Source organism: Colias philodice, chromosome 1 (assembly GCF_061535455.1).
Source record: "Colias philodice isolate Cphi_HAF_F1 chromosome 1, ilColPhil1 Martin Lab GWU primary, whole genome shotgun sequence".
Lineage (NCBI taxonomy): Eukaryota > Metazoa > Arthropoda > Insecta > Lepidoptera > Pieridae > Colias > Colias philodice.
This window is the reverse complement of record NC_143086.1, coordinates 7,762,362-7,781,958: the sequence shown is the minus strand read 5'-3', so window position 1 is coordinate 7,781,958 and position 19,597 is coordinate 7,762,362. Positions and strand designations below refer to the sequence as shown.

At 33.8% G+C, this 19,597-nt stretch overlaps 1 long non-coding RNA gene and 1 pseudogene across 1 annotated transcript in view; one reads left to right on the top strand and one right to left on the bottom strand.

Annotated features, from left to right (window-relative positions):
• Positions 1 to 19,597, bottom strand: part of LOC149491209 (uncharacterized) — a 445,824-nt gene that overhangs the window by 219,931 nt on the left and 206,296 nt on the right. The window lies entirely within an intron of this gene.
• On the top strand, positions 1,428 to 17,792 carry LOC149491219 (otoferlin-like; annotated as a pseudogene).

Below are 19,597 nucleotides of genomic sequence, written 5' to 3'. Positions count from 1 at the left end.
TGGGTTTTAATTTTAATTAAACTTTAAATTCATTAATTTTATCTTTTGTTCATTTGGAATTATGCCAATTTTTTTTCACAGTTGTTTTTTATTTTATAATAAAAAATAAAAATGAAAAGAATTGACTATAAATCATGTTTTATTTGTCCTTAAACAAACTGACCCTGCCTCCGATTTCGATTCCGATTCCGATAAACCAAATTTGAAAACTCCGATTCCGATTTCGGTTCCGATAAAACTACCTCCGTTACATCCCTGGTATAGAGTTACCCATAGCACATAGGTACGTAGTATTGTACAGTCATGGTCATCGTATCGCGTGACGTAATAAATCAATTAATGTCGGCAGCATGTTTTTATTATTTCTTTACAGTAGCAATGGAATTCATTAAAATATTGACGTCCCGTTATAAATCTAGCTAAAAGTATTTTAACAAGATGCCATAGCGAGCGATTTTCGTCGGATTTTGAGTTACCTCTCGGTAAGTTTTCGATTCACATCCACGTGGTATCGAGACATCAAGATTAAGAAGTATCATGGTATTTTAATGATGTTGACGGCGATCGGTATCGATCGGTGTGGCTGCTCAAACATTTCGGTAAAACTTCATTAGGATTTCGCAAAATAGTCGCACTCGATTTATGTCTCGATCGGCATTTATTAATCTTCTAGTTTAGTATTGTAAAAGTGCCGATTTTCAAAACTTTGATGTTACATAAGTTTTGAATTATAAAATATTAGAAATACTCTGTTTGATAACTACAGCGCTGATAAGGCGCTACAATATGTAACTAACATATTATTACCAATTATTTTTGATTCGATAAGGTTTTTATATTCAGGCATTAATATAACTATATTATGATATGATAATATAACAAAATATTTATTAGCCTGTTGATACAACATAAAGCCAAGTAAATACGATATTGATATCTAGGTACTTACCTATTTACTCACTTAATATTCACAAAATTTACAACTATAATATAAATGATTATTTAATCACAAAGTACAAGTTATAAAAACTTAACGCACTAAATCAATATTTATTTTCAAAACAAGACAAAAGAGGACATTATGTATTTTATAATTATTATTATTTAAAGTTAAGGCCAACGACCTGCATAGCATTCGTTAATAAAATTTAAATCGATATATATATTATGTGTATATGACGAACATAATTACAATATTTTATTCGCGCTAAAAAGGTGACATTTGGAAATTTAACTGTACATTAATCGACGAAAAAATTGTCTGACCAAAAACTACGATGTCAAAACCGTCAAACTCTCATTGTCATTCACCACAATCAACCCGTCTCCGATGACAATACAAAAGAAACTCGTCTTACCATCTGATTTATTTATTAAGCACGGCGTACACAGTTTCAATGCGTTGATTCATTATAAAAATATATAAGATGCTCTCGCAGTCGGCGCAGCTCGGGAGACAAAAAGCGGTCGGACCGCCGACTTACAGAGTCGAAAACGAGTACAATCCGGAAGCGATGCCTCAGTATTTTCAGGTTATGTACAGCCAATTCTTATAAATTATTTATTACGGCCCCTTATTGGTCGGAGCACGCGTTTATCTTTTTGCTCGGAATACAATAGACGCCCGATGTCGTGCCGACCACTACAGTTGATGTAAATTATGACTCGCTGCTGGTTTAACTGCATATCTCAAAATATGTAACTCTGAGACTTCACAACTGTATTTATCCTCCGTTTGGTTTGGTTGTTATCTTATAAACTTCTATATGAACAAAATAATTGTGGGAGGTTGTTAAGTTATAGAAAGTCTATATTATTTACAGATATCAGTTGGTATTATAGAGGGAAGGAAGTTTGCATGGACTAATCCGCACTCAGCAAATTCCTACGTGATAGTTATTTTTGGGAAAAAGAAGTATAGGACTAGTATAAGGAGACACATGATTGAACCGTATTATAATGAAGTGAAGTAACTTTTGAAAATAACTTTTAATCTATGTTATCTAGTTAGTTTTATTACTTGACCCTCGTTAATTACATTTTTTGAGAAAAAGAAAGTAACATTTAACTTTATATATGATCATGAAGATTAAACATACTTACGTGAAATGTATTGCGAAGAACCACGTATACTGTAGAGTGTAGAGCAGCTAATTATAACACGCCTTAACTTGAATTCAAAAAATTAATTAATTAAATTAAGTTTAATTTTTTAAATTAAATTAATTATTTGAAGAATTGAACCTAATTAACTAAATTACGCGTATTTTAATGCATTTCCTTTTTGGCTATGTTATTTTGCTACAGCACCATTAAATATCTACGGATAGCAAACTGACATATAATTCAAGATTCCACGTCTCCTTTTCGAGGATAGATTTCATTCTGTAGATTTTTTGCAGTGAGTCAGAAGGGCAAAGGGTTCACTCAATAATGTGGCACATGACCATGTGCCCATAAAAAGGGGTCTTAAAAAATAGTCGCGGATGTAGTCTTTAAATGGATTGTATGGATCCTTCAAGCTCGGCCACATCACTGCATTGAAACTGTGAGACCATGCCGTCATGACTCATGAGCTTTGATCAGACACTATGATCGTTCATTTGCGATTCCAATATACGTTGAATTCGAGGAAACTACCGTTCTCTCCGGAAAAGAATACGTTTTTCAGAATTTAGAATGTATAGCAGATAGCAGATACTCCAGGAGAAATTTGATAAATAATTTAAATATCGAAATATTGATGTGAAGTCAATTAAGTATATTCAGATTAAAAAATTTCTTCGTTTCAATGCGGTAATTTATAGCAACTTATTGTTACTAAAATATATCTGGGGTATTGAGAAGCTCGAAATTTATAACTAAAATGAAACTTCTTGAGAGGACGCATGTAAGTCTTATACGTTGTATATTTCATAATACTTTCTGTTCGTAGAATTTTATCCTGGATATGTACTCTAGTATACAAGTACTCCAACGAACTAATCTGTGGCTGGCAGTGATGGAATTACGATGTTGTGCTGCGCCTCGAATCCTGGGCGAGACTACCATTGATTTGGGGCTCATTTGGTCTCAACCAAGTGAGTTTGCGTATATACTTAATACGTAAATTAGTTAAGGTCGCTTACATCTATCTATGTATGTATTGATCTATCTGCAACTTATGTTGCTGTTTGTTTAAAAAGATAATTATTTTCTACCAGTCGAAGGCCAGTTTCATTTAAAGGTAGATTAAAATTACATCAAATTTAAAGTAGGACCAATCCCTCTTTTAACACGTTCGCTGCGAAACAGGGCTTGAAACACCCTGTCCGTGTCTCGTCGTTATAGCGGTAGGAAAAAACTTAAACTTCTCTGTCGTGCGGGAGGCATAACTTCCATCTGGTTCAGTGTAGGAAAGTGATATCTATATATCTGAGATGTGCTATTGATTCCTAGTTCAATGGTATACCGACCTTAATACCGGGTTTCTTAGACCTCGTGCCGCACTGAACAAATAAAAATTCTAACACAGTGCGGAACGAGGTTGCGAACACCTCGTACCACCGCGCACCTCGTACCGCACCTTAAGCTAGCTTCACGCGGTTAGTGTTGTGCAACGCATTCGAGACTATTTGTGGAACAACTTATTGAAGCTTTTACAAAGAAGGACCTGAATGTGGATACAGGTAATTTTCAAACATCCTAACTACTCGTTATAATAAATATCGTTAATAGAAAAGTGAATGTGACATGTTGAGTAACTTTCTACAAATAGGTTGATAATCATGATTACTATTAGTGTGTTTGTTCATTGAATCAACTAGCGGCAAATCCAAAACACCCGGCAATCGGTGTATGGCTCATCAAAATTTAACTCTTGCCTAAGTCAACAAGCCAACAAACAAGGCACATCATCTCTTAAAGGGATCAAAGAAGAGGAGATGTGTAGGATGTTACGAAAAACTCCGCACCTTCTTAACAAAAAAGTAAAGGAAATTCTCACAGAATGCACTGGTTGCAAACAATATTCTGGTTTGGCCTGTTTCAATAAAAAAACATCCATAAGTTTGATAAATAAATACAATTAAATAAAATCGATATTTCTTTTCCCATCACTAAATTATATGAAAAACTGCTATTGTTCAGTGCGGTATGGGGTACATTAGACCCCACATTTTATTTTACCCATAGAATCTAAACTAACTAATCTAACCACGGGCGGCGGTAGATTTAGGTTAATGAACTCATTGTTAATAATAATCACGACAAAAGCCGCACACTTTGTCTTATTTGGCGCCAAAAAAAGGATTTTGGTCTCCTACGGGCGGTGGGGTTTAATATGCCTCGTGCCGCCACAATCTCTGGTATAGGACAAGGTTTAAAACGACCCGTAACGCAGTAATGGAAAGTACAGATATATCTGTGCCGCAGCGAACGTGTTAAGTTGCAAAATAGCATTTGGTACACACTGATATTTTGAATCCACTCTGGAGAAGGGTTTTAAAGTTTAGGGTTCGCTCGGTAGTAGTAGTAGGCACAGTTACAAATTGTGGACTCATATCTGCAGGTGTTTATTCTATATGTATTTCGCGATATTATTATAATTTATTAAAGTTCAATATTGTAGACCACCAAGTTATTCATAAATGGGCCCAATTATACCAACCCCGAGATCCATCGCTAGGACCAGTTGGGTTTCTAAAATTAAACATATCAATCGCGTTTAGAGGAGAAATTCAAGTTATGTCCACTGTCGTGAAAAACGAAAAACTGGAAGAGTAAGTAATTACTTACGCTTAAATAATAATATGTTCCTTTTTCCAAATTTATCATTAATGCACCACCACCTAATTTAAATAAAATTATACATTTAAAAATTATATTTATTAAGAACTCATTCTATTTGAAGTTCTCAAAATTGTTAATTTCATTATAGAAATCTTCTTCTGCCATCGGGTTTAGAACAACAATGTGCAAACTACCAGATAACTATTTACGAAGCTTTTGGCCTCCCCTGTGGCACTCAGAGCCAGGGTGAGAGACGGTTTGGGAAACCACCAAGTACCTTTGTAAAGGTCACTTTTTGTGGATTGGTGGTAAGAGAAAGAAATTTTAAGCATAATATTATAATAATAAGTGAGAGCCTTTAATATCTTAAAGGCTCGCACTTATTATTATAATATTATGTTTAAAATTTCTTCATAAACTCGAGAATGTTACAGTTCTCTAATAGTATCCTGTTAGAGAACTGAGAACTCTACACAACAATTTATTCAGGCGAAAACAGCAGTTCAGCACAAAACTTGCAATCCAGTGTACAGTGAGCATTTATCGATTGTGGAAATGTTCCCGAACATGAACCGTTTGATCCGTATAGAGGTGTGCACAGCGGATGGATGTTTCAATAAGGTTCTAGCCAGCACTCACCTGAAACTCGAAAACATCTCACATGATGGAGAAAATGGTAATCAAATTCTTCGACACCACTTGAAATAATCAGCTATAGTAATAACTGATGAGTTTATCTTGCTAATAATTTGATAGTATAATCTCTTCATTTCAAACGTTACAATATAATAAATTGCAGGATTTTTGCCTACATTTGGCCCATCGTTGCTACACATGTACGGCTCGTCCAATAGTGGTGTCATAGGCCCAGCAGGAGAAGAAGGCCCATATCACCGCGGTTGCTTACTCGTCGCCCTGAATACTATTGTCCCATATTATCAACAAATAATACGGAGCGTCAATGTGGAGCCGGCCAATCCTATTCACCATGTAATACAATATTTAATATCCAAATATATTTATTTAAATGTGCATTGTTTTGTGAAGCGTAATATTTACGCAAACAATCAAACATACCAACAACTCAATATTGCGATAGAATTGTGGTAACATTTTCCATAATGTCTGTAATGTTTATCTAGAAATATCTTAAGACCGGACGTGCAAATAATTTAAGACTGCGTTGAATCTAGGTAAATCAAAGCAGCTAAATAGGCACTGCAATCAATCAAATCTATATCGCCTTCTGTATCTTTATGCCGTGCCGCGTTCGTGAAACGTGCCTGTACAGTGTACAGTAAACAGTTGTACACGCAGTTGTTATTGTATGCAAAGGTCAGACATTAAATATCATTCATAAAATGAACATAATAGAGCCATTTCTTTTGAGTAGGATTTAAATTTACGATCTTTTTATGTGCACATTACCATGGCAGTAAACGCAAAGAGTATTTTTTGAATGTAAAGAAGATTTTTGTTTTCTAGGAAAGTTTGTGGCAGATCCACGAATTCTGTTTATTCTGTCCCATTCTAGAAGTTTCTATGCTAGATCGACGAGTTACAGGAAAGTATTGTGGTGTGGCAATAACACTTGGTGAAATCCCGGCTACAAGTCCTGCGGATGAGGGTAAGCGGTTAAATAAAATTGTCTCTGACCAAATACTTAGTTAAGTTGATGATTTTTTTAATAAAAATCCATCAACCGCAGTTATTATAATTTCCTAACCAAATACTGTGCACAAAATGTTTTTATTTTTTCAGAATTCATTACAATGTTGAAAGAAACACGTAAGTTATTTTCTTAATTCACTGTATAGTTGGCATCGTGAATTACTATGTATATGCGAATTACTTCACAGGTATCCGAAAACTACACTATACTGGATGTTTAAATGTCAATAAAATACCACCATATGGATACTTAGACTTTTGCAACTCTTTTCCTGTACTTCAACTGGCTACACGACTTCCAGATTTTAGATTCAGGATTTACAAAAATAATATGCTGCAGGCGATTATCCTTGACTTGGTATTACTTTACATGTCTCATTAATATGTGTTGTCGTATAAAAACTGTTACAAGCTACATCATACATACATCATACATACATACGTCTTAAATTTAAAGTTAAAAATCTGCCTTGGCCAGTCAAACGTTCATAAATGGATAAGTGTGATCACATCTTGTTCAATCGTTAAACTTAATAATTAAGGTTTGTAATACTTCTTTAAGGATACTGCGGTAAAAAATATTGAGCATAGATTACAAAGTTACGACTATGAAACTCCTAATGAACTTTTGGACGAATTGAATAGTGCCCGAAATGATGCGGCATGTAACATTCTCAAGTTTATGAACTTTATACAAAATTCGCGGAGCAACGAAAGTTTATTTCAACAATGTAACACAAAGTTGGATCAAAAACAACTTGCTCTACAAATAGAAGAAGTTGTAAGTAATTAACAATTTAACTGTTAGAAATTGTAATAAAAGCGCTTTTATGGACGCAAGCAGCGGCATATTTTAGTTTCGCAGATAGGAAAGCTCAGTTAAAATTTCCCATTTAAATAAAACTTAAATATCAGGTACTGCGATGAACAATTAAAGCGTCTCGTCGTTTTAATTAATAGCCCGATTTACACGCACACTCTTTACCGCGTGATTGAGTGCGCGGGATTGAACGCGGGAAAGCACGCGCGCTGAGGAAAGAGGAAAGATTGTGCGTGTAAACGATAATCGCGCGCGATTGAACGAAGGAAAGCATGGCGCGTTGGAGTGTGTGCGGAGTGGACGCGCAATCTCGTTCTCTCTGTCATCGTTTAAATGCTCGCTCTTTCCCGCGTGAAAGCCGAATCGCGCGCGAAAGAGCGTGCGTGTAAACCGGGCTAAATGTCATACTTTTAGCTCTGGACATCATTTCCATTCATTTTTCCTTTTCAATTATTTCGATACTTGTATTGATTTTTTCAATTCAATCATTCAGATTGCAGGATATCCTATATCAATTTATTTTAATTGCATTTTTAACATCTGAAATTGCCTTAATTAAAAAAAACTGTTCATTATAATTTCTAACGTAATTAAGTTTCTTCTACTTATTCCTGTGGTATTTTGTCAATCCTCCTTTACTTCAATATGTTATAATATACATACATAGATACAATACCAGCTTGTTATTTGCTTTGATATTGAAACTAAAATTTAAAGCAATAACTATCATGGCGTTTCGAAATATATCATAATTGTGATTGTTTCGTTAAAACAGCAGTTTCAAATTAACCTTTGTTTTAGGATAAAATATACCATGAAATATCACGATCATCGTCGTCTATATCTATGCAGTGTATTAAACCCAAATGCAGCAAAATAAGTAAAGACAGTCCTTCAGTTACAAGAAAATCAGTTAAATTTGTATTATTGGAGACCAGACTTATAAAGGAAAGCCTGAGCAAACTTTTATGTGATGTACTGAATTTATCTTTATTCGATTTTTATCATGTCTCTGTAATGACCGAAGAGTGCTAAGGAGAAAATATAATTGAACAGAATCTTTATAGGTGTTAAAGATAAATTAAAGATAAACTAGTTTACATATTAATATAATTTTTAATTTTGCGTTTAAAACATTCAATAGGAAAACGTTATTGTTAGCCATATCCGTTCTGATAACCTCCGTGATACCAAATCGATTAGCTGGAAGGCGTTATTCGGCGTAATGGGCCAAATAGCATTGATAATTTGGTGTCAGATAAGAAAGTTATTTGTTTTCCATCTGATGAATTTCGCCTAGGTTATATCCTACTAGGCTACCATATATGTAAACGCAAAGCTGTGAGGATGTAGGTATTGTGTGAGAAGTCTCGTGTCCCTTTGTGAGATACATTATACATCGGCTTCACTGATCGATTTTCCTTACAGACAAGTAGGTTAGCCTTTTGTATCTTGACAGACAGAAACGGGAATCGAACCGAAGACCACTAACTTCTACGCTTACGCGTTAACCACTACTCACTAGATAATATACAGTTGATTGTTTCAACTTGTTCGTGTAATATCTGATACAATCTTGGTGAAATGCGGTAGAGATATTGATTGTAATCGGAAGTAGCATGTACTGGTACTTTTTATCCGGGTTCAGAATGCTAATTCCTATGTAATTATTTCTTTAATATCATTATTGATAAGGTGCAGTTACATGGATGGCCAGATATCGTAGTCTGGTTTCTGAATGAAGGATCGAGAGTCGCATATGCAAAACTACCCGCAGAGACTATCATATATTCTGTAATACCCGAGCAGAGAGGCAGATGTTGTGGACGTTTACAAACTTTACAGATGAAAGTAAGTTTAATGCAATATTTGGAATTAGATGTTAATTTACATATGAAATTTGGTAAGTCCGATAATATCCGTTATCCAATAGTGAAGTGTGAAGTGAATATTATTTTTATAACCGCTTAATCCCTCAGTCCCCGGAATCACAGACACAATAGAAAATCTATTGTGTCGCGGCCCGATCGGTGGTCAAGGGGATAATAATAGTCAAATGATATTACTATTTCTAGCCTCTAAAATGTCCAAATCACGTAAATTCCACCCACTGCTGTTGTACCGCTGGAAAGGTGGAAATACTAATGTGGCTTGGCTCCTACCGCCAGCGAGCAGTGTTCGATACTTACATACCGGCTGGCTACAAACTAAAGATCAAAGATTATGATATGTGTTTGAAATCTTCGGCAATGGTAAATAATTTCGTATATGTTTATTCAAAAGACTTTGTACTGCTGTTGTACGTACAAAAGCGTGAAGTTTAAATACTCTCATAGTGCGAGGGCAGAGGAATATCTATGAAATAACTATTTTTTTAATAGGTGACATACATAAAAAATTATGAATAATTATTATTATTTTTTATTATTGTGAATTATTAAAAAACATATGGGAAATCTTTACAAACCTCTTAGCATTAGATAAAAGTGATATTTGGTATAATATTTTAGATGGTGGAATGTCGGGCTTTTGTATATAAAGCTAAATTACTAAGCAGCGCTTTGGGTGCTAATCCTGCAAATACATTTCTACGCGTCAATATTTTAACTGCGTCTAAAGAAACCAGGGTAAAGTTTTCTTTGTGTTTTTTATGAATATGTTTAGATAAAACCTTTATAAAGAATAAGAACTATTTATTTCTGGCATTATTTATCTGATGTAAATTGTCTACCCACGCGTCGTTTCTCAAAGCAAAGTGATGAAATCTCTTTTTAAATACGTTGTAATGTACTCGTTGCATACTTATGTCTCATTTATTACAATGGATGTTATACGTTTAGACGAAGAAGGATACCCTGACACCGATCTGGAACCAAGTATTGAAGGTGCATAAAATGATTTTCATGTCGCCAGAACGCCTGACGAGTTGTCCTCCAACCGCAACTATAGAAGTTAACAATGTTGATGCTGCGGTAATGTATTTTATGAATTTGCAATTTATTGTCTTCTTGGTAGGGTTTAAATTGCGGCTTCGTTATCTGCACTTGCGCTTGTTGAGACTTGATTTTTTTCCAAATATCTACTACCTAGTTTATTTTAGCCAAGTTTTATAATATTTAGATTTCAGGAATTTTGCGAATATTTTTAAATTTAAATATCTAGTGTGGCTGTCTGCAATCTTAAATTTAGGGGTATTGCTTATTGGAACTTGTATCCTATATTCTACATAAATCCTTCTTGGCGCTTAATTGGTATCTATACTGCTACTGTATTAGAAAATTATAGTCATTTATCATTTTTCATGTCATAATATTCGTGCTCGAAAATATATTTTTATATATTTTCATACGACCATAAATCTTCTACAGTTACATAATTATTTTTAGTGTTAAGTATGAACTCAAATCAACGCTACAACGGCACTACTACATACTACTAAATAATTAAGTACGTAGGTACTATACCAACGGCAACTACTTAGACTCGAACACGAAATATCCTTTCTTTCCACTCTACTACAGTCTGAATTCTGAATTGTGTTCTGAATTCCGCGTCTATCCTTTTTAACTGGTAACGACGTGCTTTAAACCAGGTATGTATTATGTTCCAGGGTAAAGTTGAAGTTGTTGGTCGCTTTGAATGCGAGTGCATTGTCGACGATAGACAGGATTACGAGTCCGCCCCGAGACTCCAGTGGTACGGGCTGCATAGAGGGATCGAATATGTCGGCCAAGTGAATATGTCTATACAGTTATTGCAGGTTATTATTTTCGTCGTATCATAGTTTGATGTTAGCGTGGTCTTGAATTTTAAATTTGTAGTTGAATTCAGCAGCAAACATCCTTGGTTGATGTTTCTCTTATAATTTGCGGTAAATAGCACTTCTATACGGTATATTATAGTCACAACATTAATTTGTGTTTTTTGGAAGAGTGCGAGTTTCCAATATTTGAATTTTGAAACTTAGACGAGATTACTTACAAGCAGAATTTTGTCATTGAAATTTTATCTGAGATCTCGTAGGTATTAAATAACCAAGGTCGCAAAAGTTTCTGAAATATGAAAGTTTCGATAGATATTTTTTCATGTCAATAGTTACCTACTTGTGAAATCTAGCCTTGGTTGGAACTCTGTGTAAAGTATATTTTGTGATCTAGCTTTCAAAATGCAAGAATATAAAAAAAGTTCCCCCACTAACTTTTTAACAATAAGTACATTACATAATATTACCAAATATTTTTTCTCTACCTAATGTCTTAGATGCAAAAAGTCTTTTTTGCATAGGCATTAGGTATTTTGCTTTAAGCGCCCTCTAGTTATAAAACCTAGAACTACGTCGTTCATACTACTGCAAGGGTAGCACGAACGCATAGTGAGTAGGTGCTGAACTGTCATTATGACAATATTATGTGCTAATAGTTTCTCTGGCTCATAATAGATGTCTCTTTTATAAACTAGATTCCAGAACGATTAATGAAGACTACAGCTTATTCATCAATTGAAGAGTCCATAGTAACTGGTGTTAAAGATTTGGATTTATCGGACAAAATCGAACCGATACCTTTAAATTTGATACCTGTTTCTACAACTTACAAGTATTTTTTTATTTAATTTTTTTATGTTTACTATAGATCTTACTGAAATTGTTTAAATCCATTTAATTTTTCGAATGAATATAATTAAGTGAACCTTTCAGAGTCGACGTATATTGGTGGGGTCTTCGTGATGTGAATATAACCCGAAAACCTTGTGTCATCCTAGAAATTGATGATATGACTTTAAAATCAGAAGTTATAGTAGACAAGAAAGCTAACTGTAACTTTCCAAACGGACGAGTTTCACAGACATTTGAGGCTCCGATGCACGAAGCTTACTCTCCTTTGCTGAAAATACGACTTTATGACAGTAGTACTTTTGGTCGAACTTTGTACCTTGGCACGAATGTTGTAAAGAATCTAAATAAATACATCGTGGACTGGCTTCCAAAGAACGAAAGGGATGCGTCTTTACATAGAGCTTCCATTATGTCATCTGATTTCGTACAAGGCAGGATTTTTAGTTTTAACTTCCTCATATTTCCATGCAGGATTATTTTTACGGCACTGACCAATTTCTATAATATTCTAAAAACAATGTTATATCACCAATAGCCAAGATTAAAAAGATCCAGAAAATAGAACATTTTTAGATTTATTAATATGATTTAATATGATTTATTGATAACCAATATAATCTGTTGGTATTGTTGAATGAATGCCTTTATTGCAAGAAAATTTACAAGTAACAATAATTTAATAGCTTAACTAGGTTTCTTCTGGGTATCTTGCCTGATATTTTGTTGGTACTGTTGGAGTAAATCAAAGACTAATCTTAAAAAACGCATCTTGTTCCAGTTAATCAAAGTTTAGTTCTAAAGAGGACAAGCCAGTTAAGAAATGAGTTATCCCAGAATGACAATAAATTGCTAAGCAGCGTTGATTGCATTAGCGATTGGCAAACGCGTCGCTCTGCGTGGAACTGCAACTGTTTCAGGGGAGAACCTGATGAAGAAGAATATACACTGCTCCCATTGATGACTAGCAAAAATAAAACATATCTAACCAAATCTTCCTCTACTGAGCAAAAGGATTGGTGGACACGATATCTGTATTCAGAGGAGGTGCTGTTTTAAAGATACTTTAATATGTTAGGTATAGTTTCCATTAAATTGTATTATAATATTAAACATATTGCAGGATAGTGGTTGCAACGATCCTGAAGATACTGACAGGCTGACGGTAAGAATTAATTTATTAAATTTTTGTTTTAAATGTTCGATACTTGGACTATAGTATATCATATTATTTTCAGATATACGATTCGGAACTAGAACTACAGCCGCAGTTCTCAAAGTTTAGGGACTGGTGTACGACCCTCAAGCTTTATAATGGAAAGAAGAGTGGAATTCGGGAGAAAGATGAACAGCTGTATTGTGGTCTTTTAAAGGCTGGTTTGGCTATATACAGGTGGCCACCGCCAGATAATACAGATGCAGTTAGTCCGAGTGGTGTGGATTTAAAGAAAGGGTATATATTAATATTAAACTGTTATACGCTTCCCGGATTGTAAGATATCGCTTTGCTTAGTGAACTGTCGTTCATCGACTCATCGATAACTTTTTATATAAACGGCATCATACTCTCCTATTATGCTCTTTATTAATTTCAAAAATTTATTAAAATTATATTGGGCGACTCATCGTGGATCATTTGTCTATGTATTTTCTTTTAGATATTTTGATGATCATCCCAATAACGATCCAGCGAAGTTCTTAGTAAGGGTATATATTATAAGAGCAATGAATCTTAAAACAAAAGAGCTAACGGGAAAGTCAGATCCATATACAGTAGTGAGTTGCGGCAAGAAACATTTTGGAGACCGCTCTAATTACGTTCCGAATACGTTAAATCCTGTTTTTGGAAAGTATGTCTCCTGATGGATAATTACACTTATAAATTTGTAAAAAGTTAATTGGCATTCACATATTTGTAGAATATTATTTGACGTACGTAACACCTTATTGATAATTTTTAGAATTCCATTGTTTTCTAAGCTAACCATTCTTCACCGTTGCCCTATAAAAGTTGGGTTGTACTCACCAGCGTCTCATTTTAATTAAGAGGCATCTACCCATTCGAGAAAATAACTTGAATCAAGCTTTTGCTTCATGTATAATGAATAGCTCTTGTTTCGCTGAATATTGTACAGATGGCAGCTGGCAGATGGCATGAACGTTTTTCAGAAGCCTAGTATTCATAGTACCTAAAAACTTTCTTAGTTTGGCAGTAGAGGGCGTTGAGCGAAAGCTTGGAGAAAATTCCTTTAACTAATGTAATTGATTCAAAAATCCTTTCAGGATGTATGAGTTGCGATGTAACTTGCCAGAAGATTATCTTGTGACCGTCTCATTGTATGATTATGATGCGATTCCACCAGATGAGTTGATTGGTTTCACTACAATAGATTTGGAAGATCGAATCTATTCGAAGCATAGAGCTCGTGTTGGTTTAGCTAGTGAATTTAGATTGTAAGTGAAAATTATTTATTTTATATATCCAAGTTTATCAGCCAATAAATTTGCCTTCATCTTTATTTCCTAATTTATACTCCACAGACCATAAAAACTTGGCTCTGAACCTTCAATACTGTTCCTTTTACCTTCAAGTATTGACTGTTTTGTACATACTTGTAAATTATAACGTTGATTACGAGTATATTTAGGAAGTCTTCAAACAGTATATGACTAAAATAATTTCAAGGAGTGAACCATTCAAATGGCGCGATAGTTATAAACCCTCGAAGATTCTCGAAGAACTATGTGTAAAGAATCACATTCCACCACCGATATTTCCTGATTCATCCACTGTATTAGTCAATGGAGTAAAATATGTTGATAATTGCCAGCAAGGTATAATATTTTTAAAGATGTTATTAAAGTAATAAATTATAGTATAGATAGGGTAATAATATGAGCATATATTAATCTCTATTTCAATTGGAAGGTAACGCTGAGGGTAGACAAAAAAAATTGGATAGTATATTAGAAAATGTAAAGAAACATTTAAACTATTTTGATACAAGTGTCATTATTGTCACAGATAGAAGTTACTTATCATCGACAGAACGAAGAGAAAATCTTTGTCTCAGTATTTTGCATCAATGGCATACTATACCAGTATGTGGCTACCATTTGGTACCGGAGCATGTGGAAACACGAGTTTTGTATAAGGAAGACAAGCCTGGAGTTTTTCAGGTACAATATTAACTAACCATGTATTTTTAAATTTGGAATACTCCACCAGAAAACACATTAAATAGGGCCAAATTTATGGAAGACTTGATATCAAAGTGACGGTAAGTCTATTTAACACTTTTTAATGGACCATCTTCCCAATGTTGCGTTGGCCCAACAAATGATCGCCGATTTTTGACGCCATTACGGCGAATATGAATAAATATAATTACAATACGGCCGCTCATAGATATTTAGGCCCTCTACACTATCGTGATTGCCTCTACTCGTCTTTGTCCGATTGGTTGTGAACTACTCTTAAACGGCTGGACTAATTATATTTTTTTTGTGTGTTATCATAATATGTATTGGAGAATGGAACAATTTGAAAGCGAACTAAACCCAAGGAAAAGTAATATAGTTAATAATTATTTTTGCATTAAGGGTGCACTCCACATGTGGGTCGATATATTTCCACTGGATTGTGAGACTTCAATACCACCATCAGTAGACATTACGCCCAGAAGTGTTGACGAGTTTGAGCTAAGACTTACAATTCTGACTCTGCGGGGTGTTGATGAATGGTCTTGCTCAGAAAACTTGGAACTGTACTCTAAGGTGTAAGTCAATAGTTAGATTGATATAAAAGAGGTAAGAGGTAAGCAGCGGCTTATACCACATCTTAGTTTATTGGCCAATAAAAAACAATCTAGCTTAATAATGGGTTTGATTCAACTGTGATTTACTCCGCTCCTTCCGTATCTACCTACTTTCTTTACAACCCTGGTACCATTTAATACCAAATCACCAAAGATTGTAACATTCTTTCTATTTGACTGCACACTGACTGTGACTGACCGATTGCTATATGTATGTTTATCAGCCATCTGGTTTCCATAACACAAGCGAAAGCTTAGTATGGGATCAGATCGTGCCGTGTGTGAAAAATTGTCCTGAAAATATTTATTTATTTAAAATATTTATTTAACTTTAAAAATTAAAGGGGGAACTTACTCAAATTTTATATCCCAATAGTTATATGCATGTATTATGTTAGCTGTTTTATAAGCTAAAACGCTAAAATAAAATCTTATCGCAACTTAAAATCTATATCATTATATATATATCAATCATCTATATCAATCAGGTGGGTTGGCACGAGTGACACCACACAGGACAGTGGTGTTTACCGTCCTTATGGGAATGGTGTATTGAAGCTGAATTGTCGAATGATTTTCCCTTTAATTTATCAACAAGCGGAGAGAAAGGTATTGTTTCGAATATGTCGTATAATACGAATAATATGATTTGTTTTAATATTTATTTCGTAAAAAAAAATTGGTTGTTTGTAAAGTAGATTTACGATCGAGATGTTTACGCGATAACGTCTTATTGGTGGCAGCGCTCGAGATGAGACGGAAGATCGGTCCGTCTCTCTCTCGTTATACCTGCGATCGCGCTCGTGAGGTTTTGGTGTGACACAAGTTTCTGAACATGTCACCCGACTAAAACGATTTTAAAAACGTTATCACGTAAAGTAGGTTTACGATCGAGATGTTTACGCGATAACGTCTTATTGGTGGCAGCGCTCGAGATGAGACGGAAGATCGGTCCGTCTCTCTCTCGTTATACCTGCGATCGCGCTCGTGAGGTTTTGGTGTGACACAAGTTTCTGAACATGTCACCCGACTAAAACGATTTTAAAAACGTTATCACGTTAATAAAAAAAAAAAAAATAAACGTTCCTGCTAAGCTAATAGATATTTAAAAAAATCATGGCATCAGGCATTACGATAGTTTGAATTTTTTTTAGTACTAATCTATAAAACATATTTATTTGCAGCTTCTTAGGAAGATGGGTCCATTTACAGAATACGAAGAGCGCATATCACCCACATTGGTTATACAGTTAATGAATAATCAAGATCCTATTAACGATTGCATTGGTATGTATTAATTTACTAATTTTACTTTATTATCTTTACCGTGTAAATTTTAAGCTAAAAAGCGTGTAATTTTCATTATGGACTTAATATAATCGTAATATTGATAATTTGATAAAAAAGGAGTTTTAATCGCACCTCTATTTAAAATTGAAACAACCTCAATCTTCTGACTAATCCCACTGCACATCAGATAAATGACTGCGTTGTTATAAAAAGGCAATGATTAAGCGAAGCAAAAACAGTACAAACTTAAATATCATCCACTTTATAAGTCTTATATAATTTTAGGTACTTTACAGTTCAATTTGAACGAAATGCCACGAGGATGGACTAACTACAGCAACTGTAGCATTGAAAATGATGAAAAAACTTCCAAAATTGATTTATTCGCCGCTGGTTGTGCCCGTGGTTGGTGGCCGTTACGCGGAGAAGATAATATTGGAAATACCAAACAAACAGTACGTTCAGATTTCCTGGAAAATATATTGATTCCAATAATCTTCATATTGCATTTTATAATACGCGTCTCGTTCTCAGATCTCAATATTATCCAATATATTATTACCTACTCGCTCAAAAATGAACTGCAAAATTAAATTCAGAGAAGTAGATGTAAAATTTCTATGTCGCTCAATCTAATAATCTTTTTAATATCAAAGGTCGTGGGTAGATTTTAATATACAAGATTCTTGATAATATTTTCTCATAGGGCATCATAGAATTGGAAATGGATTTATTATCTATGGAAAAGGCTATTTTGATGCCCATTGGTGTGGGAAGAAAGCCAACGTTTGCTTTACCCAAACGAAGGTAATTCTACTGAATACAATACTTATTAAACATCTATAATAATTCTCTTGTGTTGCAAGTAGGTATAGTTCTAATAAGTAATTATTAAAAAAATCGGAAGCTCTATCACTCTCTCCCATGAATTTTAGTTAAAGTTCTTATAATTTTATATAAGTAGGTACGAGTAGGTATTAATTATTCTGATTATAATCTTAAAATTTTCTTTTTATATAGTGTTAATTTTGTTGGTAATGATTACAATTTTGGAGAATAAATGATGGAATGATATAATCTAGTAATTAGTCACACAATTATTTATATAAATAATCCAGGATGCAAAAATAATAAGCCTACTCTATGGTATGGTTTTTAATATGTATTCATGGCTTTCTAGACAAAAGCAATGTTTCGCTGTTTACATAATTTCAATTAGAGCTACGAGTACATACTACATAGAGTGTTACTCTATTTCCAAACCCTCCTCTTATTGTATGTTGGCATTTATTAGTAATAATAAGTTTTCCATTACTAAGACTAGATGGCGTAAGGTATAATTGTAAGGTTGATCAATACAAAGGCACAACTCAATTTTATCAGCAACAATTGATAAACAATGCTACTGAAAACTATATTTTTATGTTGTGTTTCATGCATAATAATCTGAAATCACAGTGTTGCAACTCCTCAACGTGTTCATTCATCTTTGTTGCAAAATAATGGTGCCATGATATTATGTGAATACAGGGTTTCATAAAAACTAATTTTTCAGTTTTGTGTATTATATAAATAATGTAATGAGAGTTAAATATAGAAAAGATAATAGAGAATACTTTCCTTTTATTTAAAACTTTTATATCGTAACATGAATGTACTTACTGAAAAATTTTAATGTCGATTTCCAAATACGGCAGGTGACTAACGTATTTTTTGTTTGACATAATTTAAGCTTGACCATACGTTAATGTACTGATACCATTTTCACAAAGTCAATTCAGATTTAATCTAATTAGTAAGAAAACATTTCTAATTCAGTTTATTTTACAGCCATTCCGATATATGGTCGAACCCATTCGGAAAATTAATACGATGCTTGAAAGCAATATGTAAAAGTGAAGATTGTAAAATACCAATTATATTATTTCTTTTCATATTAATTGCCATTATCATAGCATCTATATTATATTTTGATTGTACAACATTATTAATGGACTATCTAGATAGGCTATTGATATAAATAACATTTTTAATAATTATATTTTTATGTAAGTATTATTAGATAGTTGTATTATTGTTAAATATATGCCTTCCGTTTTTATTTATTGTTTTATTTTTTTATAATCCTTACTATTATATTCGTCTCTATATTATCGAAATTTTGAAGAATTGGGATACAGTACCTATTTAAAATGGACTTAAAACAATACAAACCCAATCCATTTATTTTTCTATGCTGCAAAATTACGAACATGAGTGAAAGAAAAGTATTGAAAGACATGTAACATAAGCAGATTTGTTTTCTATATCCAAAACTATGTGATTCATATTCGAGCACATCCGAATGAGTTTTATTTGCGTGTCGCATAAATATTATATTCTGATAGTACTTGAATAGTATATTTTTGGTACCTACTTGAACAATATGATTTTACGAGTAAAGACTCGAAGTAACTTTGTAGAATAGAGTTCCGAAATTTTCACACAGATGCCGTTACCCAACACCATTTGAATCCAAGCCAGGAACCATTTCATACTTTAACTAAAATGAAGTTGTATCCTTTATAGTAGGGATGTAACGATACCGATATATCGGCCGATATATCGGCAAGCCGA